This window comes from Perissodus microlepis, chromosome 20 (assembly GCF_051167445.1).
Source record: "Perissodus microlepis isolate ML-2025 ecotype Zambia chromosome 20, ASM5116744v1, whole genome shotgun sequence".
NCBI classification, from domain to species: domain Eukaryota; kingdom Metazoa; phylum Chordata; class Actinopteri; order Cichliformes; family Cichlidae; genus Perissodus; species Perissodus microlepis.
The window spans coordinates 12,405,195-12,431,315 of NC_140480.1; the positions used below are offsets into that span (position 1 = coordinate 12,405,195).

The 26,121-nt window shown below is 36.2% G+C and overlaps 2 long non-coding RNA genes across 4 annotated transcripts; one reads left to right on the forward strand and one right to left on the reverse strand.

The window, feature by feature from the left end:
- The first annotated feature begins 284 nt into the window (after positions 1-284).
- Positions 285-2,372, forward strand: LOC146364212 (uncharacterized). The gene is made up of 3 exons (XR_014798991.1): positions 285-398; positions 824-881; positions 1,831-2,372. It is a non-coding gene; the product is annotated as an uncharacterized LOC146364212 (long non-coding RNA).
- Positions 2,373-3,966: 1,594 nt separating this feature from the next.
- Positions 3,967-9,954, reverse strand: LOC146364213 (uncharacterized). Of its 3 annotated transcripts, XR_014799046.1 has the most exons (5): positions 6,356-9,954; positions 5,708-5,864; positions 5,347-5,455; positions 5,120-5,241; positions 3,967-4,977 (listed from the first exon to the last, which is right to left on the reverse strand). It is a non-coding gene; the product is annotated as an uncharacterized LOC146364213 (long non-coding RNA). The 3 variants fall into 3 exon arrangements; XR_014799044.1 differs by having other exon boundaries at positions 3,970-4,977; positions 5,120-5,455; positions 6,356-9,952; XR_014799045.1 differs by having other exon boundaries at positions 3,971-4,977; positions 5,120-5,455; positions 5,708-5,859; positions 6,356-9,951.
- Positions 9,955-26,121: the final 16,167 nt, after the last annotated feature.

Consider the following 26,121-nt stretch of genomic DNA (forward strand, 5'->3'; position numbering starts at 1 on the left):
TGTTTGGATAAATATAGTAAGTTGATGTATGTCCATTTATTGACACATTTTCTTAAGTGCTTATCCAGTTCAGGATCACAGTGGAGCTGCAGCTGGATATGTTCACTAAATAAACCTTACAAAAGTTAACAATAAACCTGCATCCATGTACGTTGTTGTCCACAGGATGAGAAAATCAAACTGAAAGACTGTGGAACATTTTAATAAATGTTTGTGTGTTTATGCCTGTGTCTTTCACAGGAGGCGCTGGAAGGTTTCCCTAATAGTTCCAGGTGAATCAAAGCAGAACCATAAAGGTTGCTGGATTGCATGATGGCCTTACCCCTGAGCAGTCATCCTGTTAAAGGAGGAACCACTTAGAAGCTGTTTTCAAAGTAGCTGAGCAGATTTCATCTCAAGTAAGCAATTAACTGTTTGTTTGTTTGTTCTGCCACTTAAAGAGCATTTAAGGACATCTTTTGAGTGTCCAGTTGAATTAATTCTACTGGCTCTCATGGTCATTTGTTATTATAGACATATTTTTCATGTTCATCCAGCTATTTAGTAAATTCTATCTATTTAGTAATATCCGTCAGCTATAAAATGTAATATAAATATAAAAATATGTAAATATCTCCTGTCCTTTATGTTTTAATGATGGAAGTCTGTTATCGTGTTACATTAGCATTCCTCACCTATCAGTGAGATGCTGTACAGTACAATCCTACTGACACAGCAGAGGGATAACGACGGCTATTCAACATCGTTACACGACACATTCGAGCTGCATGACGCAGACAAAGTGACTAAATCATCTTTTTGTGGTTTATTGTCTTCAAACCAGCAGACAAAGCCGATTGCAGAAGATGTCAGAGAAGAACTTCAGGCCGTGTACTGAAAAGGTATTTTTTTCTTGTTATCAAAAGACATTTGGAGTGGCAGCTTCTACAACTGGTTGTGCTAAAGTAAAGCTTGCAGTCTAAGAAATCACAGTGTTGATATTCAGCACAAAGAGAAAAGCTCACTTGTTTGAATTTATTTACAATCATAGCTTTATAAATTCTGACTGTAAACAGCTTTTACAGCTTTGATATTGTTTGACACTCGATATCAGGTGATAGGGTTTAATTTAAAGGTTTCTGTGTCCCAATGAGCCATTTACACTGATCAGTGTCAGTTTAACTGTAACACATTCATTATTTAGATTCAACAAAGAAATAACTGAATGTAAAAAATGGCAGCCCTCAGGCCAGGTTTAGAGAGATATATGCATGCATTATGAAATTTATGTATCCCAGATAATTGTTATTCATCTAGTCATGGCAGACCTACCTCTTCCTCCCAAGTTAACTGCAACCCAAAAGAACTAGTGGGGCTATTTACACACTCACAACCAGTGTGGGGTAAAAAGAGCCACCAAAAAGCTGTCAGCAACAGATGTGCTAGAAGAGTTAGAAACTCTACTTATGGAGAAACTTTCTAAGTCTAACAGGGGACAGGTACTCCTGCCCAAATAACATGATATAACCCCACGTACAGCCCAGCCATAAAATGAACCAAGTCATTTAGTTAAAGACAGCATGGGACCAAATGCATGTAACCAGCCTGCATCAACCTGACATTTCTTCCTCCTGAATTAAATGAATGAATGGATGAAAGTTAAATGACTACAAACCTAAAGCCACTAGTTCCCACACTGGAGCTCCCTGACACTGTGTGTTAACCGTATTTAGCTTGTATCAACAGTTGTAACAGGCTAAGCCACCTGAGACACTGCATTGAATGATTGTTCCTGTCTTAATGATTTCAGCTGACTGGTTTCAGCTCAGATGTTCTGCTTTTTCCTTTCAGTAGATCAAAGCAGCTCGTGCTCCTTCTGCTTCCATTTTAGAAGAAGAAGAAGAAGGCGAAGGCTTCAGCGAAGTGGCGTTCATGGTCTCAGTGAACAGTCACGGTCACACACTGCATGTGGTTTTAAAAGCAACATGTCTGTTCACCACAACAATGGAGATGTGTAATATTAGTGCAGCTACGGTTTGTTTTTGAACATCAGTTCTGTTTTCTACTTTGATCACTTAGACCAAAAAAGTGTTGTTTTCAGATTCTTTCTTTTACATCTATAAACCACCTGTTCATTTTTTTTTATTACAATTAGTTTCACATAAATGTTAGTTTTTCCTTTATGATCTTTTAATGCTTACACTACACTGTACATGTCTACATTAGAGACATTTCTGTTACCTGTTTCTGTTGACTCAGAGTTGTGAAATGTTCTTTTATTTGATACACAATATGAAGTTCATAATTTTCTTACAAATAAAACTCTAATGACAAACATGAACAGCTGTGCTTATTTCTGAGACATAAGTTTTTGAATGTGTTGATATTTAGACAGTGTGCATCTGTATGCTGAAACTGTAATGGTGAACCTGAGGTGATGGTCAACAGAAGGCAAATATATATCAATATAAAACAATATTGAAGTAATGTCTTTACCCCCTGCAGCGTGTGGACGCTGTGCACGCAATCACCTTATTCACTGTAGTAAACATGCACCGCTAGCTCACGTGACTGACTGTCTCCATGGTTACATCGTATATTATTAGCTATGTAAACAGCTTCCAAAGATACCGCCATAGCTCTCTGCAGCTGTAACACTTAAACACTTTGCAAACCATTTCATGTTTTTGATAGTTATGAAGACAGAATATGTTTTTAAGGTCATGCTAGGCGGTTGCTATGGTGGTTGCTGTGGACTTGGGTGGACCGCGTCCGATTCCTGTTATTAGCTGTCCGCCGTAGGAAGGCTGCGTTCCATTTACAAGTAGTGACAGTCTGCCGCAACTCGAACTCAAACCCCGCTTTGTTCTTTAATTATAGGCCTTTTATAGCCGTTCATGACACGCACACACACACATAAAGCACTTTGCCTCACCATGAGAATGCAACTTTACCTAACCTAACCTTTAAAGTATCTGATATAGGATAGATAGAAAAATGAAGCAACCAGAGATTTAATGATGAATACTCTGGGTTCTGTAGTTCACGTTTTACAGTCCTGAATGACTCTTTGCATATAATTTATTGAAGAGGAGTTTAGAATGCACTTTACATTTAGACTGTTGCTGTTTAATTTTTTACATTGTTGCCGTGTTATGTCATGAATAAGGTTCACCTGCTGGGGGTTTGATGGATCAGCTGGACAATACAGTCAAAGACAGACTTCATTCATCATATGCAAGAATCCTAGTTGGATTTTTGTTGTCACTCATGTTTTTGAACCAAATATTGAAAACAATTCTGACAGACTGGATACCTGGTCAGGGTGTACATTACCTTGTACTCAAGCATCCCAGGACAGAGCCCTGCCCCACCATGAGCCTGGGTGGATACGTGGTTATAATATAAAAGGACCAATACTGAATATGAATATTTCATGAAAATTGAATTATAATATAAATTAGTAATGAGGCTTTCTCTGCGCCCTTATCTACCCCATACTCAAAGAGCTGCGGGCAGAGAGGGTGACAGGAGAGGATGGCACTGAAGAGAAGATGCTCGGTTTCTGGAGTCTCCTGGTCCTGTCAGTATTAGTAGGATGCATCTGCTGTGTCTTCTCGTGGATGCTCACCTACCTTGACTCGTTCCAGCCTGGTATGGATTTCCCAACACTGCGGACAGTGGCCCACGTCAGAGACGTTTAATATTGATTACATATGTCTGAATTGCTAACCCTAACCCTAGCTCAACAGACCACAATGCCCTGGACTGTCAGTATTATTACATGCTGTGAACATAAGTAGCTTTGATCACAGTTTATGTTGTAAAAGAGAAGGAATATTGGAAAAAAAGATCAACATTGTGATATTATTTCTTCCAAACTGACCAGAAACATGCTTGTCAGACTCTCACAGCAAAGGATCAGACTCACTGTGCATGACAGCTCAGGCCAATGATGTCTGTTAGATTGTCAGTTGTTTAGTGTGCTTCTGTACGGTTAGGGTCACCATCTCTATTTCGGAATAATTAATATGCGGAAAACACTAAAAGTTGATTGTCTTCCAGTATTCTAGCATAATTAAAAAACTTTGACTTTGTAAGTACATATTATTAGTCCTAATGCCAGTATGATTCTTCATAACTCCTGCTTTGAAATACTGAACTTTATTTGACTTTATTTGAAAATTTACCTGATGAAAGATAATTTACAGTGGCAGTCTGTCAGGATAATTCTGACTATAAGATCACTGTATTAATCTGAATCCTTCTGAAATGTGCTGTGGATGAATGCTGATGCAACTCACTGTGTGAAAACTGTTAATAAAATGAATCTGTGACACATGCAACACATTCACAGAGGAAGAGGACACAAAGGGAGGACACGCAGAGGCTGTGTTGAAGTCAGAAATCCAAATCTTTAGTCAAAAACAGGCGGCGGTAACAAACAGGAAGACAAGCAGTCCATCAAACAGTCTACAGGGTCAAACATACAGAGAATTCAAACAGCCGTAAAAAATAACTGGACACTGAAAAACTTAAAGCAATGTGTGACGCAATAAAAGGAAGCAGCGCAGTATATTCACTGAATTATCATCAATTACGAAAGAGAAAAACGACGATTTCTAAGGATTATTTTCTTAAATGCAGTTAGAGTGTGGCTGGTAAAGATGGAAACATACAGAATGTAAACTGTGTGAGTTTGGTGAACTTTGTTAGTAACAAATGAGGTAAAAAAACAACAACCCCAAAACAGACAAAACACAGAAAGAGGCTCTCAGTATTCATTAATAATTAGAAAGAAAAATTGTGGTCGTGGATTTTTACAGTCTTAGTTCCGCTCGCTGTCATCATTATAATCATCATGATCAATGGCGAGGTCCTTAGGTGGGTGGGGCTGTCTCTGGTGATGTCACCATGAAGGAACAGCATCTGGCACGTGTTGCTGAAACATCCCAGTACACTGGTGTAGTTTCCTCTCCAGCTGTTGGACATTTGACACTTGAACATTAAGGGGAAGAAGAAGAAACAGTGTTAGGTCAGGTGACCACATGGTTTCTAAAGTAACTGACAGGAAGTAACCAGGCCGTTAGAAATGGATGGCATGTGTTTAGAGTTACTGGAGTTGGGTAACTCTACTTACCAAAAGCAGAAGCACACAGATGACAGATCAGATGCTGAATGTTGCAGGAACATGCTCATGTGTGGTGGTCATTCAGTGCTGCTCCGGCAGGTTAGACAGTCCAAGACTGATATCCTGCCCATCTGAGAGTTTGAAAACACACATGCAAAGATTTATTTTGTATTACAGTCAAAGTTGGATGTTCATTTTTGTCCTTTAAAAATGTTTGTGTATTTGAAAGCACTAACATTTAAGGATGACTTGGATTGTCTCCTTTAAAGGGGAGACAAGTGTATCCACTGATCTACGTCACTTAAACTGGATGATGACTCCTCTCCCCCTCACTCAGAAACACTCCTAATATAACCAAGCAAATAAATAATATTGAAGATTTACTTACATCATTACAAAAACATCAAAAACATCTCCCTTTGATTCTATTTCTCCATTCCTGCTGAACATCAGGCAACAAATATCTCAATAAATCACAGTAAAATGTAAAGCACATATTTTCTCTGCTTTGTCTAACCTCTGCAGAGCCTCTGTCAAGAAAAACATATCTGTAAGCATAAAACAAATATACATTTCATAACACGTCACTGGACAAACCTCGGTCAGTTGATTTCCTCTGTGCAGTGCAGACGAACATCAGTCAGCAAGTCAAGGTGGTGAGATGGACTGGTGTCCTTTGTGACTCTGCTGGTTCTTCTGAGGAAACACCACCGTCTCTCCACACCGTCACCATCTGTGAGCACAAACTGCTGCTCTGCCAGCATGTAGGAAATCAGATATCACACACACAGGGGTGAAGAAACATTAGAGCTCAACTTTGGATACTTTAGATCTAAACAGATCAAAGTAGCTCTTAGTTTCAACAATCAGTGAGCAGACAAACAATGATACCATACTGATTCTGTATGAATACAATATGGTATTTTCAATACAGGTGTCAAATTAATTTATTAAAACTAATACAGATATATGTATATATTTTTTTTTGATAAATTAGTTTGCTAAATTATAAGAATATATTTTTATTTTTTTTTCATTTAACAATTGCAACTGAAAGAAATTAAATATTGAACAAAAATATATTGTCACATTCTGAGCATGCTCAGCACGCTGACAGACTTGAAGTTGCTACAGATTTTAAGAAGTGATAATTATAGGGAAAAAACTTCTCTTTTTCATCCGTTTAATCAAACATTTGATGCCTCAGCTGTCTCAGTCCTATAGCGTTCTGCAACTACAACTAACCTGAAGCTTGGATTTGGCTGCAGGTGCCCCTGTACATCCTTCTCAGCAGCACACATGTGGGTACCATTTAATCCCACTTCTTCCTGAGCTTTGCTTCATCACAAGACCAAAGGTGGCATCCCGTGTCACAGTCTTATCATCATCCAGAAGAAACATTTGAAGAAACATCATGGAGAAGAAACATTTACACGCCTCCTGGTTTTGTTTTCTGATCCTGCAAAAAGACTGAGGACAACGAAGCCCAGAGAACACGAGATACACAACATCCAACATTCAGACTCAACAGCCTCCATAAATGAAGAGCACCAGGTTGGTTCAGTTATAGTAGATATAAGCATACTTCACATTACTGGGTATGAATAATAATGAGGGGGCAAACTTTGAAGATGCAGAGCATGATGTCCCATCATCAGACTGCAAACAAACATCTACCAGGCTTCTTTGTTGCCAAAATTGATGATTCTCCTATCAGGGATCAGTAGCGTGTATTAACCTGTGGTATAAGCAGCAGTCACTGAAATATTACTGTTTCAGATAAGAAATCTAGGACATAAAAGCCAGGGTGGGAGGGATCTCTGCAAACTGACTTACCTCTGCAAGTGTGAAGCTCAACAAAAATCTGACTCTCCAGTCACAGACAAACAAAAAACTCCAGCTGGGAGATAGAAAACGCTGTCTGGGTCTTGCTGGATGTTGCTGGTCAGAGTCCACACATTAGCAGAGTGCTTCTTGGTCCCACTGACCCATGTGGACAGCGACTGTGGAGAACTGTTCTGGAAAACAGAGAAGAGAATTAAAATAACAAAAAGCCAAACAGGATTTCCACAAAGACTCTCTTGGAATCAGCAATCAAAAAATCACTGGTTCATATTTCAATTAAATATGAACAGGTTCCTTAAATGTACGCAGTTCAGATCTGATTTAATTTAATTTCCTTCACACAGCACATTTGTCCAGGCTGACAGGTAAACATAGAATTAATCTCAGGTAACATGACTCATAGTAGAGATTCAGTAAGAAAGATTGCTAGCTCTAATATTATTACCACACAATCCAAGGACACACCAACAGCTCAGATTTGTAGAACTATTTAAACAAATGTCTTCTGAATATTCAATTCAGGTTCACAGTGGGAGGGTGGGGGGTGTCGTGGAATTTTTTAAATAAAGTCTGCAACACAGAAAGAGCTGTGATCAAGCTATTTATTACTGCGCCAACACACATCAAACATCACAGTTCAGTCATGTCAGCGCTGCCACAGAAGTTGTGCTCCTACTCCTTTATGCATTCCAAGGAAGAGGGAGGAAGTTACAAACTGATCCTACCACACTTCACGTGTCTCGCTATGAAACCTAACGGATCAATGGTTATGCTGTTTTGTGCCCTTGGCCTTATCAGCACCTGTAAAGGGAGTTGTTTTCTCAAACTGCTGACGCTGAAGTAAGTTCATCTAGTTTTAGAAACTTTCACTGAACAGTCTATAACAGTGTCACAACTAAGCATATGCATAAGCACTTAAATACTTTAAATGAGAATAACAGAAAATTTCTTTTACAGAGGCTAGAGCCTGTCCCAGTAGTCATAGGTAGAGCACACCTGGACAGGTCACCAGTCTGTCAGAGGACAAACACAGAGACAGACATCAGAGTAACAAATCTATTTAAAATTAATGTAAGTTTGCTGCAGCTGTATGTATGAACATGTGTTTCTGTGCTCACAGTCCACCTCTCAGGAACCTGCAGTTCATTTTTAGTCTACTTTAAACAGACCTCACAAAAGGCTGATGTGGCTGGATCAGTAGTCTGATTTAAGTACGATACCTTTGGCCAGGGATTAATCTGGTACATCGCTTCACTGCAGTCTTACATATTTTCCCCACACCTGAATTAAAAAAATACTGATATATACAAATAACAGCTTCAGCTGATGCAGCCTGACTCAATCCTAAATGTTCAGCACACACAGAGAGACACAGAGATACCGTTTAAAGTTTAGTGTTAACATGAGTCACTGATCATTTGCAGTATTACAGAGTCTGGCAGTCTTTGCATGATGTCCACGTCACTGTAAGTTTCTAGCTGACTCTCAGGTGTGACAGGTGTGCCAGCAGGAAAGAGTAATAATAACCTGCATTCTGAGGTTTGTCATGCAGGATTAAAGGAGCCAGGCTTTGTTCACACAGCTAGGATTGTATTTTACACTGACCCTGGATCAGTATAAGTATCATACAGTTTAAACGAAGCACTGAAACTTGCACATATTTATTATAGATGCACTGAAGCTAATCGAGATATTTGCTGTCAATCTGTGGCTGCGATTAAACACTTTACTGAAAACTTTATTAACTAGTAACTTCATCAGTCATGACAGAAGCGAATATTTCTGTGCTAACATCGTTTAAACAGTAACAGCTTTACTACAATATAAGCTAACGTTTACACTGTAACTTTAAGCTAGCACCATAAAGATGGTAAAACACGTAATAATATCTACAAATGCATCTTAAAGCTGTTATATTAGCACTCGGTGTATTACTAACATAACCACATTAACATTACTGACACTCGCTGACTTTTAATAGTCATTCTATAAATACAATGTGATTTCGGAAATATATAAATATACGGACAACAGGCTCTTCCGCGGCAATCTCTTGTCGTCAATAAGCAACGTTAAGGGAGCTCTATAGTATTCAATGAGAGGACCCTGCACGTCAATAAGTGAAGCAGAGGGAGCCTGACCATGCGTCACACGTTTGACGAGTTGGGAGTGAGAACGTGTTGGTTGGTAAAATGTTTAGGATGAGATGGAGATATAACACTCATGCACCCTGAAAATTATGAAGGTCTAAATATGTATCAAAGGGACTCACTGAACATCAGTGGATTTCTATGGGGCAAACGTACTTAAAGCAGCCACTGTGACCATTGCTGCAGAGCAAAATGAAGAATACTGATGGGGACTATGAGGGTTTGTAGTTAAATTCCTGCTCTTACCGGATCAGTGAGTGTCTGTTTCAAGACTATTAACATACTTCTACATCACTATGGAACACCAGCATTTCTGCAGAGGACAGAACCACCTGCTTTAAACTACCATGATGCTCTGTGCTATGTTGTCATGGCAATATGAATTCAAATAAATACATAAGTCGAAAAATGCACATTTGAAGGAGGACAAGAAGACAGGCAACTGGAAGAGCTTTTGAAACAGGAAAACTTTTTTGGATTTCTCTTAATTTACCTGGAAATTTTGCTAATACAAGTCAAGGAGGAAACAAGGAGGCAGGTTGGATTATATTTGAGGACAGGACGCATGAAGGAGAAGCATGAGGAGAGAGAAAACAGCAGAGCGACGGTGAAAAGCTAATCATGGATCAAGTCGAAGAAGCAAGCATCAAAACTGTGAGTAAACATAACACACAAAAAGTTAAAAATGACTGTGCTGATTAAGGAAACATTACATTTGGTTAGTTTGGGGTCTCGAGCTTCAGGTTTGTGGGTTCAGTTGCTCTCAAAATTGAGGAAAGACAAAAAATGTTTCTTTTGAAAGGTTGTTGGAGGATTCTTACTGTAAGAAATATCTGGGTGTGCATCTGCTTTTATTTAAAAAAAAAAAAAAAAAGTTGAATTTTATTTAGTCACATTGAAAAGGGAAAATTGGAGGATCAGGACAATAACGTGGCCAAATTTACTGTTTCCTTAATCAGAACAATAATTTTGATCTGAACTAGAAATGTGTAAATGGGTTATTTTCTTTCTTCTCTACTGATCACTGTGTTACATGTTTAGTTACTTGTCAGTCTACATGATTAATGGTACTTTTAAAAAATGCAGTTTATTCATAATTTTGTAGAAAAAGGCTCTGCACCTGTGAAAAACAAATCCAAACCCCCAAAATCACTGTAGATCAGAGTAGCTAAGCTCTGGTTAACTGCAATTATATTACAGGAGATTAAAAATATTAAGATGATTGAAAGAAACAAAGATTGCTTTAAGGTCTGAAGATTTGACTTTCTTATTGAAAGAGACGAAAACTAATCCATGTGTGACACTGAGGAAATAACTGAACGCTAAAAAGATGTGGAGGTCCAAATGTTTTATAAAAATGGGCAAACTTGATTTAATGACATTAGAAAGAAAAAATGGGATGTTTAAAAAGGTAATAAATAAAAACGATTTTTATATTACTTGAAAAAATGATGTTGGTTAGTTCAGCTGTATTTGGAAAAGCTACTGGGTCACTAGTAAGATGAGATTTAATGTGATAAACTGAGGATAGGTAATATAATCTGCACACTCGCTATTATTGTTGTAATCCACACACCACCATTATTGTTGCATCCATACACCAGCTAATGTTTTATCAAACATTAATCATAATTGGTGATCAATGCAAGTTTTAAGCAATTATATTTATTTGGATTCAAAACCAATTTACAAAATATAAAAAAGAATCTTGTTTTTTTTAAGATAAAAAGACGTTTCTAACTGACTTCAGTTAGCTGAGCTGTAGAGGAGATTGATGAGCACGCAATAAAGTGAACTTGTTAGGGAGAGTTTGCAATCAACTCAAATTTTGATGATAGACACAGATAAAAATGAGCGTTTTTTTAGACACTGATGTGTGGACCGATCACATGGTTATAAACCAGGTGAAAATTGACTTCAAACTTTTGAGCTGTGGTGTAGATTGATTACAATGATAGCGTATAGTTATCTATTACAGAAGAATATATAGAAGTATGAGGACAGACAGACACTGTTAAAAGGTTATGAGCTGTCTTGATGCAGAGAAAGTGGAGTTTGTCATCCTGGAGCTGTTGCCAAGATTGAACGATGCTCTGGCTCTGTGGTCAAGTTCAGACATAGGCTTTAAGCAACCATGAGCCACTGATAAGCGTGATAGATTAATAAGCATGTATAAAGTGGACTTGTTAAACAGCTCTGATAGGAGAAAGTCAATGAGCACGCAATAAAGTGGACTTGTTAGGGACAGTTTACCATCAGCCTTGATAAAGTTTAACTTCATTTGTATTGAAAGACAGACTTTAAAGAAGATTCTTATTTGAAACTGGTGATAAAATCCAGGTCAGATACAGTTACATACAAGCATACAGTACACACTACTGCTCAAAGGTCAGAGGTCAGTTAGAAAAGACCCTGATTTTAATAGAAAATTGGCTTTAATGCAACATCACATGAAGTTTATCAGTAATGTTTCACAGCTTTAATCAAATCCTTCATCATCCATAAGTTGTGATGGAAAAATGTCTGCAAGCGTGCAGGAGCCCATTTTTAGAGACAATCATTCCTGTGTTATAATGCTCATTGAAGTTTATCAGGTCAGACGACCAACAGATGATAAGAAATATAATCTTACTAATTATTAGAGTTGAAAAGTACTTTGCTAAGCAAAATTCAATGAGGTTAGGCTGGAGATTGAGATGTTAACATAAAAGGGTCAGTTGGTGATGCATGAAAAAAAAGAATTTCTTCTAAAAATCTATTGGAGAATTCTGATTGTAAGAAATGAAAAATATTAAAACAGTGAAACTGTTAAAAAAAAGTGAAGGTTTTGTGCAGCTGGGTGTTGCAGCCCCTTTAGAGGAAAATGGAAACTTGGTTTCATGAGGTTAAAAACAAACACTGGGATGATCCAGACACATTTATTGTTTCTTTAATCACCACAATAGTTTCAGTTTGTGCTAAAATCTCTTAAAAAGCTGTTTTGAGTGATAAGTTTGGCTTTAATGTGTTAAGCTTGCATTAGATAAGACAATGTACCACTGAACACAGGAGGGATTATTGCTGAAAATGGGTCTCTGAACACCTCTGTAGATATTCTATTAAAAATCATTCATGATTTGTGATCAGTGTTAATATTAAGCATTTATATGATTATTTTTGATAAATTGCTGTGATTCAATCTGAAACCAAATTTGAGTCTATTCTGAAAACAAGACATTTCTAATTCACCTCAGACTTTTGAGCTGTAGTCTACATTGTAATGATAGTGTATGGTTATTGATTAGAGCAGATGATATGAGGCTATCAGGAGAGACTGTTAAAAAGTTATGAGCTGTCTTGATGCAGAGAAAGTGGAGTTTGTCATCCTGGAGCTGTTGCCAAGATTGAATGATGCTCTGGCTCTGTGGTCAAGTTCAGACATAGGCTTTAAGCAACCATGAGCCACTGATAAGCGTGATAGATTAATAAGCATGTATAAAGTGGACTTGTTAAACAGCTCTGATAGGAGAAAGTCAATGAGCACGCAATAAAGTGGACTTGTTAGGGACAGTTTACCATCAGCCTTGATAAAGTTTAACTTCATTTGTATTGAAAGACAGACTTTAAAGAAGATTCTTATTTGAAACTGGTGATAAAATCCAGGTCAGATACAGTTACATACAAGCATACAGTACACACTACTGCTCAAAGGTCAGAGGTCAGTTAGAAAAGACCCTGATTTTAATAGAAAATTGGCTTTAATGCAACATCACATGAAGTTTATCAGTAATGTTTCACAGCTTTAATCAAATCCTTCATCATCCATAAGTTGTGATGGAAAAATGTCTGCAAGCGTGCAGGAGCCCATTTTTAGAGACAATCATTCCTGTGTTATAATGCTCATTGAAGTTTATCAGGTCAGACGACCAACAGATGATAAGAAATATAATCTTACTAATTATTAGAGTTGAAAAGTACTTTGCTAAGCAAAATTCAATGAGGTTAGGCTGGAGATTGAGACGTTAACATAAAAGGGTCAGTTGGTGATGCATGAAAAAAAAGAATTTCTTCTAAAAATCTATTGGAGAATTCTGATTGTAAGAAATGAAAAATATTAAAACAGTGAAACTGTTAAAAAAAAGTGAAGGTTTTGTGCAGCTGGGTGTTGCAGCCCCTTTAGAGGAAAATGGAAACTTGGTTTCATGAGGTTAAAAACAAACACTGGGATGATCCAGACACATTTATTGTTTCTTTAATCACCACAATAGTTTCAGTTTGTGCTAAAATCTCTTAAAAAGCTGTTTGAGTGATAAGTTTGGCTTTAATGTGTTAAGCTTGCATTAGATAAGACAATGTACCACTGAACACAGGAGGGATTAATGCTGAAAATGGATCTCTGAACACCTCTGTAGATATTCTATTAAAAATCATTCATGATTTGTGATCAGTGTTAATATTAAGCATTTATATGATTATTTTGATAAATTGCTGTGATTCAATCTGAAACCAAATTTGAGTCTATTCTGAAAACAAGACATTTCTAATTCACCTCAGACTTTTGAGCTGTAGTCTACATTGTAATGATAGTGTATGGTTATTGATTAGAGCAGATGATATGAGGCTATCAGGAGAGACTGTTAAAAAGTTATGAGCTGTCTTGATGCAGAGAAAGTGGAGTTTGTCATCCTGGAGCTGTTGCCAAGATTGAACGATGCTCTGGCTCTGTGGTCAAGTTCAGACATAGGCTTTAAGCAACCATGAGCCACTGATAAGCGTGATAGATTAATAAGCATGTATAAAGTGGACTTGTTAAACAGCTCTGATAGGAGAAAGTCAATGAGCACGCAATAAAGTGGACTTGTTAGGGACAGTTTACCATCAGCCTTGATAAAGTTTAACTTCATTTGTATTGAAAGACAGACTTTAAAGAAGATTCTTATTTGAAACTGGTGATAAAATCCAGGTCAGATACAGTTACATACAAGCATACAGTACACACTACTGCTCAAAGGTCAGAGGTCAGTTAGAAAAGACCCTGATTTTAATAGAAAATTGGCTTTAATGCAACATCACATGAAGTTTATCAGTAATGTTTCACAGCTTTAATCAAATCCTTCATCATCCATAAGTTGTGATGGAAAAATGTCTGCAAGCGTGCAGGAGCCCATTTTTAGAGACAATCATTCCTGTGTTATAATGCTCATAGAAGTTTATCAGGTCAGACGACCAACAGATGATAAGAAATATAATCTTACTAATTATTAGTTGAAAAGTACTTTGCTAAGCAAAATTCAATGAGGTTAGGCTGGAGATTGAGACGTTAACATAAAAGGGTCAGTTGGTGATGCATGAAAAAAAAAAATTTCTTCTGAAAATCTATTGGAGAATTCTGATTGTAAGAAATGAAAAATATTCAAATAGTTAAACTGTTAAAAAAAAGTGAAGGTTTTGTGCAGCTGGGTGTTGCAGCCCCTTTAGAGGAAAATGGAAACTTGGTTTCATGAGGTTAAAAACAAACACTGGGATGATCCAGACACATTTATTGTTTCTTTAATCACCACAATAGTTTCAGTTTGTGCTAAAATCTCTTAAAAAGCTGTTTTGAGTGATAAGTTTGGCTTTAATGTGTTAAGCTTGCATTAGATAAGACAATGTACCACTGAACACAGGAGGGATTAATGCTGAAAATGGGTCTCTGAACACCTCTGTAGATATTCTATTAAAAATCATTCATGGTTTGTGATCAGTGTTAATATTAAGCATTTATATGATTATTTTTGATAAATTGCTGTGATTCAATCTGAAACCAAATTTGAGTCTATTCTGAAAACAAGACATTTCTAATTCACCTCAGACTTTTGAGCTGTAGTCTACATTGTAATGATAGTGTATGGTTATTGATTAGAGCAGATGATATGAGGCTATCAGGAGAGACTGTTAAAAAGTTATGAGCTGTCTTGATGCAGAGAAAGTGGAGTTTGTCATCCTGGAGCTGTTGCCAAGATTGAATGATGCTCTGGCTCTGTGGTCAAGTTCAGACATAGGCTTTAAGCAACCATGAGCCACTGATAAGCGTGATAGATTAATAAGCATGTATAAAGTGGACTTGTTAAACAGCTCTGATAGGAGAAAGTCAATGAGCACGCAATAAAGTGGACTTGTTAGGGACAGTTTACCATCAGCCTTGATAAAGTTTAACTTCATTTGTATTGAAAGACAGACTTTAAAGAAGATTCTTATTTGAAACTGGTGATAAAATCCAGGTCAGATACAGTTACATACAAGCATACAGTACACACTACTGCTCAAAGGTCAGAGGTCAGTTAGAAAAGACCCTGATTTTAATAGAAAATTGGCTTTAATGCAACATCACATGAAGTTTATCAGTAATGTTTCACAGCTTTAATCAAATCCTTCATCATCCATAAGTTGTGATGGAAAAATGTCTGCAAGCGTGCAGGAGCCCATTTTTAGAGACAATCATTCCTGTGTTATAATGCTCATTGAAGTTTATCAGGTCAGACGACCAACAGATGATAAGAAATATAATCTTACTAATTATTAGAGTTGAAAAGTACTTTGCTAAGCAAAATTCAATGAGGTTAGGCTGGAGATTGAGACGTTAACATAAAAGGGTCAGTTGGTGATGCATGAAAAAAAAGAATTTCTTCTAAAAATCTATTGGAGAATTCTGATTGTAAGAAATGAAAAATATTAAAACAGTGAAACTGTTAAAAAAAAGTGAAGGTTTTGTGCAGCTGGGTGTTGCAGCCCCTTTAGAGGAAAATGGAAACTTGGTTTCATGAGGTTAAAAACAAACACTGGGATGATCCAGACACATTTATTGTTTCTTTAATCACCACAATAGTTTCAGTTTGTGCTAAAATCTCTTAAAAAGCTGTTTGAGTGATAAGTTTGGCTTTAATGTGTTAAGCTTGCATTAGATAAGACAATGTACCACTGAACAAAGGAGGGATTAATGCTGAAAATGGATCTCTGAACACCTCTGTAGATATTCTATTAAAAATCATTCATGATTTGTGATCAGTGTTAATATTAAGCATTTATATGATTATTTTGATAAATTGCTGTGATTCAATCTGAAACCAAATTTGAGTCTATTCTGAAAACAAGACATTTCTAATTCACCTCAGACTTTTGAGCTGTAGTCTACATTGTAATGATAGTGTATGGTTATTGATTAGAGCAGATGATATGAGACTATCAGGAGAGACTGTTAAAAAGTTATGAGCTGTCTTGATGCAGAGAAAGTGGAGTTTGTCATCCTGGAGCTGTTGCCAAGATTGAACGATGCTCTGGCTCTGTGGTCAAGTTCAGACATAGGCTTTAAGCAACCATGAGCCACTGATAAGCGTGATAGATTAATAAGCATGTATAAAGTGGACTTGTTAAACAGCTCTGATAGGAGAAAGTCAATGAGCACGCAATAAAGTGGACTTGTTAGGGACAGTTTACCATCAGCCTTGATAAAGTTTAACTTCATTTGTATTGAAAGACAGACTTTAAAGAAGATTCTTATTTGAAACTGGTGATAAAATCCAGGTCAGATACAGTTACATACAAGCATACAGTACACACTACTGCTCAAAGGTCAGAGGTCAGTTAGAAAAGACCCTGATTTTAATAGAAAATTGGCTTTAATGCAACATCACATGAAGTTTATCAGTAATGTTTCACAGCTTTAATCAAATCCTTCATCATCCATAAGTTGTGATGGAAAAATGTCTGCAAGCGTGCAGGAGCCCATTTTTAGAGACAATCATTCCTGTGTTATAATGCTCATAGAAGTTTATCAGGTCAGACGACCAACAGATGATAAGAAATATAATCTTACTAATTATTAGTTGAAAAGTACTTTGCTAAGCAAAATTCAATGAGGTTAGGCTGGAGATTGAGACGTTAACATAAAAGGGTCAGTTGGTGATGCATGAAAAAAAAAAATTTCTTCTGAAAATCTATTGGAGAATTCTGATTGTAAGAAATGAAAAATATTCAAATAGTTAAACTGTTAAAAAAAAGTGAAGGTTTTGTGCAGCTGGGTGTTGCAGCCCCTTTAGAGGAAAATGGAAACTTGGTTTCATGAGGTTAAAAACAAACACTGGGATGATCCAGACACATTTATTGTTTCTTTAATCACCACAATAGTTTCAGTTTGTGCTAAAATCTCTTAAAAAGCTGTTTTGAGTGATAAGTTTGGCTTTAATGTGTTAAGCTTGCATTAGATAAGACAATGTACCACTGAACACAGGAGGGATTAATGCTGAAAATGGGTCTCTGAACACCTCTGTAGATATTCTATTAAAAATCATTCATGATTTGTGATCAGTGTTAATATTAAGCATTTATATGATTATTTTTGATAAATTGCTGTGATTCAATCTGAAACCAAATTTGAGTCTATTCTGAAAACAAGACATTTCTAATTCACCTCAGACTTTTGAGCTGTAGTCTACATTGTAATGATAGTGTATGGTTATTGATTAGAGCAGATGATATGAGGCTATCAGGAGAGACTGTTAAAAAGTTATGAGCTGTCTTGATGCAGAGAAAGTGGAGTTTGTCATCCTGGAGCTGTTGCCAAGATTGAATGATGCTCTGGCTCTGTGGTCAAGTTCAGACATAGGCTTTAAGCAACCATGAGCCACTGATAAGCGTGATAGATTAATAAGCATGTATAAAGTGGACTTGTTAAACAGCTCTGATAGGAGAAAGTCAATGAGCACGCAATAAAGTGGACTTGTTAGGGACAGTTTACCATCAGCCTTGATAAAGTTTAACTTCATTTGTATTGAAAGACAGACTTTAAAGAAGATTCTTATTTGAAACTGGTGATAAAATCCAGGTCAGATACAGTTACATACAAGCATACAGTACACACTACTGCTCAAAGGTCAGAGGTCAGTTAGAAAAGACCCTGATTTTAATAGAAAATTGGCTTTAATGCAACATCACATGAAGTTTATCAGTAATGTTTCACAGCTTTAATCAAATCCTTCATCATCCATAAGTTGTGATGGAAAAATGTCTGCAAGCGTGCAGGAGCCCATTTTTAGAGACAATCATTCCTGTGTTATAATGCTCATTGAAGTTTATCAGGTCAGACGACCAACAGATGATAAGAAATATAATCTTACTAATTATTAGAGTTGAAAAGTACTTTGCTAAGCAAAATTCAATGAGGTTAGGCTGGAGATTGAGACGTTAACATAAAAGGGTCAGTTGGTGATGCATGAAAAAAAAGAATTTCTTCTAAAAATCTATTGGAGAATTCTGATTGTAAGAAATGAAAAATATTAAAACAGTGAAACTGTTAAAAAAAAGTGAAGGTTTTGTGCAGCTGGGTGTTGCAGCCCCTTTAGAGGAAAATGGAAACTTGGTTTCATGAGGTTAAAAACAAACACTGGGATGATCCAGACACATTTATTGTTTCTTTAATCACCACAATAGTTTCAGTTTGTGCTAAAATCTCTTAAAAAGCTGTTTTGAGTGATAAGTTTGGCTTTAATGTGTTAAGCTTGCATTAGATAAGACAATGTACCACTGAACACAGGAGGGATTATTGCTGAAAATGGGTCTCTGAACACCTCTGTAGATATTCTATTAAAAATCATTCATGATTTGTGATCAGTGTTAATATTAAGCATTTATATGATTATTTTGATAAATTGCTGTGATTCAATCTGAAACCAAATTTGAGTCTATTCTGAAAACAAGACATTTCTAATTCACCTCAGACTTTTGAGCTGTAGTCTACATTGTAATGATAGTGTATGGTTATTGATTAGAGCAGATGATATGAGGCTATCAGGAGAGACTGTTAAAAAGTTATGAGCTGTCTTGATGCAGAGAAAGTGGAGTTTGTCATCCTGGAGCTGTTGCCAAGATTGAACGATGCTCTGGCTCTGTGGTCAAGTTCAGACATAGGCTTTAAGCAACCATGAGCCACTGATAAGCGTGATAGATTAATAAGCATGTATAAAGTGGACTTGTTAAACAGCTCTGATAGGAGAAAGTCAATGAGCACGCAATAAAGTGGACTTGTTAGGGACAGTTTACCATCAGCCTTGATAAAGTTTAACTTCATTTGTATTGAAAGACAGACTTTAAAGAAGATTCTTATTTGAAACTGGTGATAAAATCCAGGTCAGATACAGTTACATACAAGCATACAGTACACACTACTGCTCAAAGGTCAGAGGTCAGTTAGAAAAGACCCTGATTTTAATAGAAAATTGGCTTTAATGTAACATCACATGAAGTTTATCAGTAATGTTTCACAGCTTTAATCAAATCCTTCATCATCCATAAGTTGTGATGGAAAAATGTCTGCAAGCGTGCAGGAGCCCATTTTTAGAGACAATCATTCCTGTGTTATAATGCTCATAGAAGTTTATCAGGTCAGACGACCAACAGATGATAAGAAATATAATCTTACTAATTATTAGTTGAAAAGTACTTTGCTAAGCAAAATTCAATGAGGTTAGGCTGGAGATTGAGACGTTAACATAAAAGGGTCAGTTGGTGATGCATGAAAAAAAAAAATTTCTTCTGAAAATCTATTGGAGAATTCTGATTGTAAGAAATGAAAAATATTCAAATAGTTAAACTGTTAAAAAAAAGTGAAGGTTTTGTGCAGCTGGGTGTTGCAGCCCCTTTAGAGGAAAATGGAAACTTGGTTTCATGAGGTTAAAAACAAACACTGGGATGATCCAGACACATTTATTGTTTCTTTAATCACCACAATAGTTTCAGTTTGTGCTAAAATCTCTTAAAAAGCTGTTTTGAGTGATAAGTTTGGCTTTAATGTGTTAAGCTTGCATTAGATAAGACAATGTACCACTGAACACAGGAGGGATTAATGCTGAAAATGGGTCTCTGAACACCTCTGTAGATATTCTATTAAAAATCATTCATGATTTGTGATCAGTGTTAATATTAAGCATTTATATGATTATTTTGATAAATTGCTGTGATTCAATCTGAAACCAAATTTGAATCTATTCTGAAAACAAGACATTTCTAATTCACCTCAGACTTTTGAGCTGTAGTCTACATTGTAATGATAGTGTATGGTTATTGATTAGAGCAGATGATATGAGACTGTCAGGAGAGACTGTTAAAAAGTTATGAGCTGTCTTGATGCAGAGAAAGTGGAGTTTGTCATCCTGGAGCTGTTGCCAAGATTGAACGATGCTCTGGCTCTGTGGTCAAGTTCAGACATAGGCTTTAAGCAACCATGAGCCACTGATAAGCGTGATAGATTAATAAGCATGTATAAAGTGGACTTGTTAAACAGCTCTGATAGGAGAAAGTCAATGAGCACGCAATAAAGTGGACTTGTTAGGGACAGTTTACCATCAGCCTTGATAAAGTTTAACTTCATTTGTATTGAAAGACAGACTTTAAAGAAGATTCTTATTTGAAACTGGTGATAAAATCCAGGTCAGATACAGTTACATACAAGCATACAGTACACACTACTGCTCAAAGGTCAGAGGTCAGTTAGAAAAGACCCTGATTTTAATAGAAAATTGGCTTTAATGCAACATCACATGAAGTTTATCAGTAATGTTTCACAGCTTTAATCAAATCCTTCATCATCCATAAGTTGTGATGGAAAAATGTCTGCAAGCGTGCAGGAGCCCATTTTTAGAGACAATCATTCCTGTGTTATAATGCTCATTGAAGTTTATCAGGTCAGACGACCAACAGATGATAAGAAATATAATCTTACTAATTATTAGAGTTGAAAAGTACTTTGCTAAGCAAAATTCAATGAGGTTAGGCTGGAGATTGAGACGTTAACATAAAAGGGTCAGTTGGTGATGCATGAAAAAAAAAATTTCTTCTGAAAATCTATTGGAGAATTCTGATTGTAAGAAATGAAAAATATTCAAATAATTAAACTGTTAAAAAAAGTGAAGGTTTTGTGCAGCTGGGTGTTGCAGCCCCTTTAGAGGAAAATGGAAACTTGGTTTCATGAGGTTAAAAACAAACACTGGGATGATCCAGACACATTTATTGTTTCTTTAATCACCACAATAGTTTCAGTTTGTGCTAAAATCTCTTAAAAAGCTGTTTTGAGTGATAAGTTTGGCTTTAATGTGTTAAGCTTGCATTAGATAAGACAATGTACCACTGAACACAGGAGGGATTATTGCTGAAAATGGGTCTCTGAACACCTCTGTAGATATTCTATTAAAAATCATTCATGATTTGTGATCAGTGTTAATATTAAGCATTTATATGATTATTTTGATAAATTGCTGTGATTCAATCTGAAACCAAATTTGAGTCTATTCTGAAAACAAGACATTTCTAATTCACCTCAGACTTTTGAGCTGTAGTCTACATTGTAATGATAGTGTATGGTTATTGATTAGAGCAGATGATATGAGACTATCAGGAGAGACTGTTAAAAAGTTATGAGCTGTCTTGATGCAGAGAAAGTGGAGTTTGTCATCCTGGAGCTGTTGCCAAGATTGAACGATGCTCTGGCTCTGTGGTCAAGTTCAGACATAGGCTTTAAGCAACCATGAGCCACTGATAAGCGTGATAGATTAATAAGCATGTATAAAGTGGACTTGTTAAACAGCTCTGATAGGAGAAAGTCAATGAGCACGCAATAAAGTGGACTTGTTAGGGACAGTTTACCATCAGCCTTGATAAAGTTTAACTTCATTTGTATTGAAAGACAGACTTTAAAGAAGATTCTTATTTGAAACTGGTGATAAAATCCAGGTCAGATACAGTTACATACAAGCATACAGTACACACTACTGCTCAAAGGTCAGAGGTCAGTTAGAAAAGACCCTGATTTTAATAGAAAATTGGCTTTAATGTAACATCACATGAAGTTTATCAGTAATGTTTCACAGCTTTAATCAAATCCTTCATCATCCATAAGTTGTGATGGAAAAATGTCTGCAAGCGTGCAGGAGCCCATTTTTAGAGACAATCATTCCTGTGTTATAATGCTCATTGAAGTTTATCAGGTCAGACGACCAACAGATGATAAGAAATATAATCTTACTAATTATTAGAGTTGAAAAGTACTTTGCTAAGCAAAATTCAATGAGGTTAGGCTGGAGATTGAGACGTTAACATAAAAGGGTCAGTTGGTGATGCATGAAAAAAAAGAATTTCTTCTAAAAATCTATTGGAGAATTCTGATTGTAAGAAATGAAAAATATTAAAACAGTGAAACTGTTAAAAAAAAGTGAAGGTTTTGTGCAGCTGGGTGTTGCAGCCCCTTTAGAGGAAAATGGAAACTTGGTTTCATGAGGTTAAAAACAAACACTGGGATGATCCAGACACATTTATTGTTTCTTTAATCACCACAATAGTTTCAGTTTGTGCTAAAATCTCTTAAAAAGCTGTTTTGAGTGATAAGTTTGGCTTTAATGTGTTAAGCTTGCATTAGATAAGACAATGTACCACTGAACACAGGAGGGATTATTGCTGAAAATGGGTCTCTGAACACCTCTGTAGATATTCTATTAAAAATCATTCATGATTTGTGATCAGTGTTAATATTAAGCATTTATATGATTATTTTTGATAAATTGCTGTGATTCAATCTGAAACCAAATTTGAGTCTATTCTGAAAACAAGACATTTCTAATTCACCTCAGACTTTTGAGCTGTAGTCTACATTGTAATGATAGTGTATGGTTATTGATTAGAGCAGATGATATGAGGCTATCAGGAGAGACTGTTAAAAAGTTATGAGCTGTCTTGATGCAGAGAAAGTGGAGTTTGTCATCCTGGAGCTGTTGCCAAGATTGAACGATGCTCTGGCTCTGTGGTCAAGTTCAGACATAGGCTTTAAGCAACCATGAGCCACTGATAAGCGTGATAGATTAATAAGCATGTATAAAGTGGACTTGTTAAACAGCTCTGATAGGAGAAAGTCAATGAGCACGCAATAAAGTGGACTTGTTAGGGACAGTTTACCATCAGCCTTGATAAAGTTTAACTTCATTTGTATTGAAAGACAGACTTTAAAGAAGATTCTTATTTGAAACTGGTGATAAAATCCAGGTCAGATACAGTTACATACAAGCATACAGTACACACTACTGCTCAAAGGTCAGAGGTCAGTTAGAAAAGACCCTGATTTTAATAGAAAATTGGCTTTAATGCAACATCACATGAAGTTTATCAGTAATGTTTCACAGCTTTAATCAAATCCTTCATCATCCATAAGTTGTGATGGAAAAATGTCTGCAAGCGTGCAGGAGCCCATTTTTAGAGACAATCATTCCTGTGTTATAATGCTCATTGAAGTTTATCAGGTCAGACGACCAACAGATGATAAGAAATATAATCTTACTAATTATTAGAGTTGAAAAGTACTTTGCTAAGCAAAATTCAATGAGGTTAGGCTGGAGATTGAGACGTTAACATAAAAGGGTCAGTTGGTGATGCATGAAAAAAAAGAATTTCTTCTAAAAATCTATTGGAGAATTCTGATTGTAAGAAATGAAAAATATTAAAACAGTGAAACTGTTAAAAAAAAGTGAAGGTTTTGTGCAGCTGGGTGTTGCAGCCCCTTTAGAGGAAAATGGAAACTTGGTTTCATGAGGTTAAAAACAAACACTGGGATGATCCAGACACATTTATTGTTTCTTTAATCACCACAATAGTTTCAGTTTGTGCTAAAATCTCTTAAAAAGCTGTTTTGAGTGATAAGTTTGGCTTTAATGTGTTAAGCTTGCATTAGATAAGACAATGTACCACTGAACACAGGAGGGATTATTGCTGAAAATGGGTCTCTGAACACCTCTGTAGATATTCTATTAAAAATCATTCATGATTTGTGATCAGTGTTAATATTAAGCATTTATATGATTATTTTTGATAAATTGCTGTGATTCAATCTGAAACCAAATTTGAGTCTATTCTGAAAACAAGACATTTCTAATTCACCTCAGACTTTTGAGCTGTAGTCTACATTGTAATGATAGTGTATGGTTATTGATTAGAGCAGATGATATGAGACTATCAGGAGAGACTGTTAAAAAGTTATGAGCTGTCTTGATGCAGAGAAAGTGGAGTTTGTCATCCTGGAGCTGTTGCCAAGATTGAACGATGCTCTGGCTCTGTGGTCAAGTTCAGACATAGGCTTTAAGCAACCATGAGCCACTGATAAGCGTGATAGATTAATAAGCATGTATAAAGTGGACTTGTTAAACAGCTCTGATAGGAGAAAGTCAATGAGCACGCAATAAAGTGGACTTGTTAGGGACAGTTTACCATCAGCCTTGATAAAGTTTAACTTCATTTGTATTGAAAGACAGACTTTAAAGAAGATTCTTATTTGAAACTGGTGATAAAATCCAGGTCAGATACAGTTACATACAAGCATACAGTACACACTACTGCTCAAAGGTCAGAGGTCAGTTAGAAAAGACCCTGATTTTAATAGAAAATTGGCTTTAATGTAACATCACATGAAGTTTATCAGTAATGTTTCACAGCTTTAATCAAATCCTTCATCATCCATAAGTTGTGATGGAAAAATGTCTGCAAGCGTGCAGGAGCCCATTTTTAGAGACAATCATTCCTGTGTTATAATGCTCATTGAAGTTTATCAGGTCAGACGACCAACAGATGATAAGAAATATAATCTTACTAATTATTAGTTGAAAAGTACTTTGCTAAGCAAAATTCAATGAGGTTAGGCTGGAGATTGAGACGTTAACATAAAAGGGTCAGTTGGTGATGCATGAAAAAAAAAAATTTCTTCTGAAAATCTATTGGAGAATTCTGATTGTAAGAAATGAAAAATATTCAAATAGTTAAACTGTTAAAAAAAAGTGAAGGTTTTGTGCAGCTGGGTGTTGCAGCCCCTTTAGAGGAAAATGGAAACTTGGTTTCATGAGGTTAAAAACAAACACTGGGATGATCCAGACACATTTATTGTTTCTTTAATCACCACAATAGTTTCAGTTTGTGCTAAAATCTCTTAAAAAGCTGTTTTGAGTGATAAGTTTGGCTTTAATGTGTTAAGCTTGCATTAGATAAGACAATGTACCACTGAACACTGGAGGGATTATTGCTGAAAATGGGTCTCTGAACACCTCTGTAGATATTCTATTAAAAATCATTCATGATTTGTGATCAGTGTTAATATTAAGCATTTATATGATTATTTTGATAAATTGCTGTGATTCAATCTGAAACCAAATTTGAGTCTATTCTGAAAACAAGACATTTCTAATTCACCTCAGACTTTTGAGCTGTAGTCTACATTGTAATGATAGTGTATGGTTATTGATTAGAGCAGATGATATGAGGCTATCAGGAGAGACTGTTAAAAAGTTATGAGCTGTCTTGATGCAGAGAAAGTGGAGTTTGTCATCCTGGAGCTGTTGCCAAGATTGAACGATGCTCTGGCTCTGTGGTCAAGTTCAGACATAGGCTTTAAGCAACCATGAGCCACTGATAAGCGTGATAGATTAATAAGCATGTATAAAGTGGACTTGTTAAACAGCTCTGATAGGAGAAAGTCAATGAGCACGCAATAAAGTGGACTTGTTAGGGACAGTTTACCATCAGCCTTGATAAAGTTTAACTTCATTTGTATTGAAAGACAGACTTTAAAGAAGATTCTTATTTGAAACTGGTGATAAAATCCAGGTCAGATACAGTTACATACAAGCATACAGTACACACTACTGCTCAAAGGTCAGAGGTCAGTTAGAAAAGACCCTGATTTTAATAGAAAATTGGCTTTAATGCAACATCACATGAAGTTTATCAGTAATGTTTCACAGCTTTAATCAAATCCTTCATCATCCATAAGTTGTGATGGAAAAATGTCTGCAAGCGTGCAGGAGCCCATTTTTAGAGACAATCATTCCTGTGTTATAATGCTCATTGAAGTTTATCAGGTCAGACGACCAACAGATGATAAGAAATATAATCTTACTAATTATTAGAGTTGAAAAGTACTTTGCTAAGCAAAATTCAATGAGGTTAGGCTGGAGATTGAGACGTTAACATAAAAGG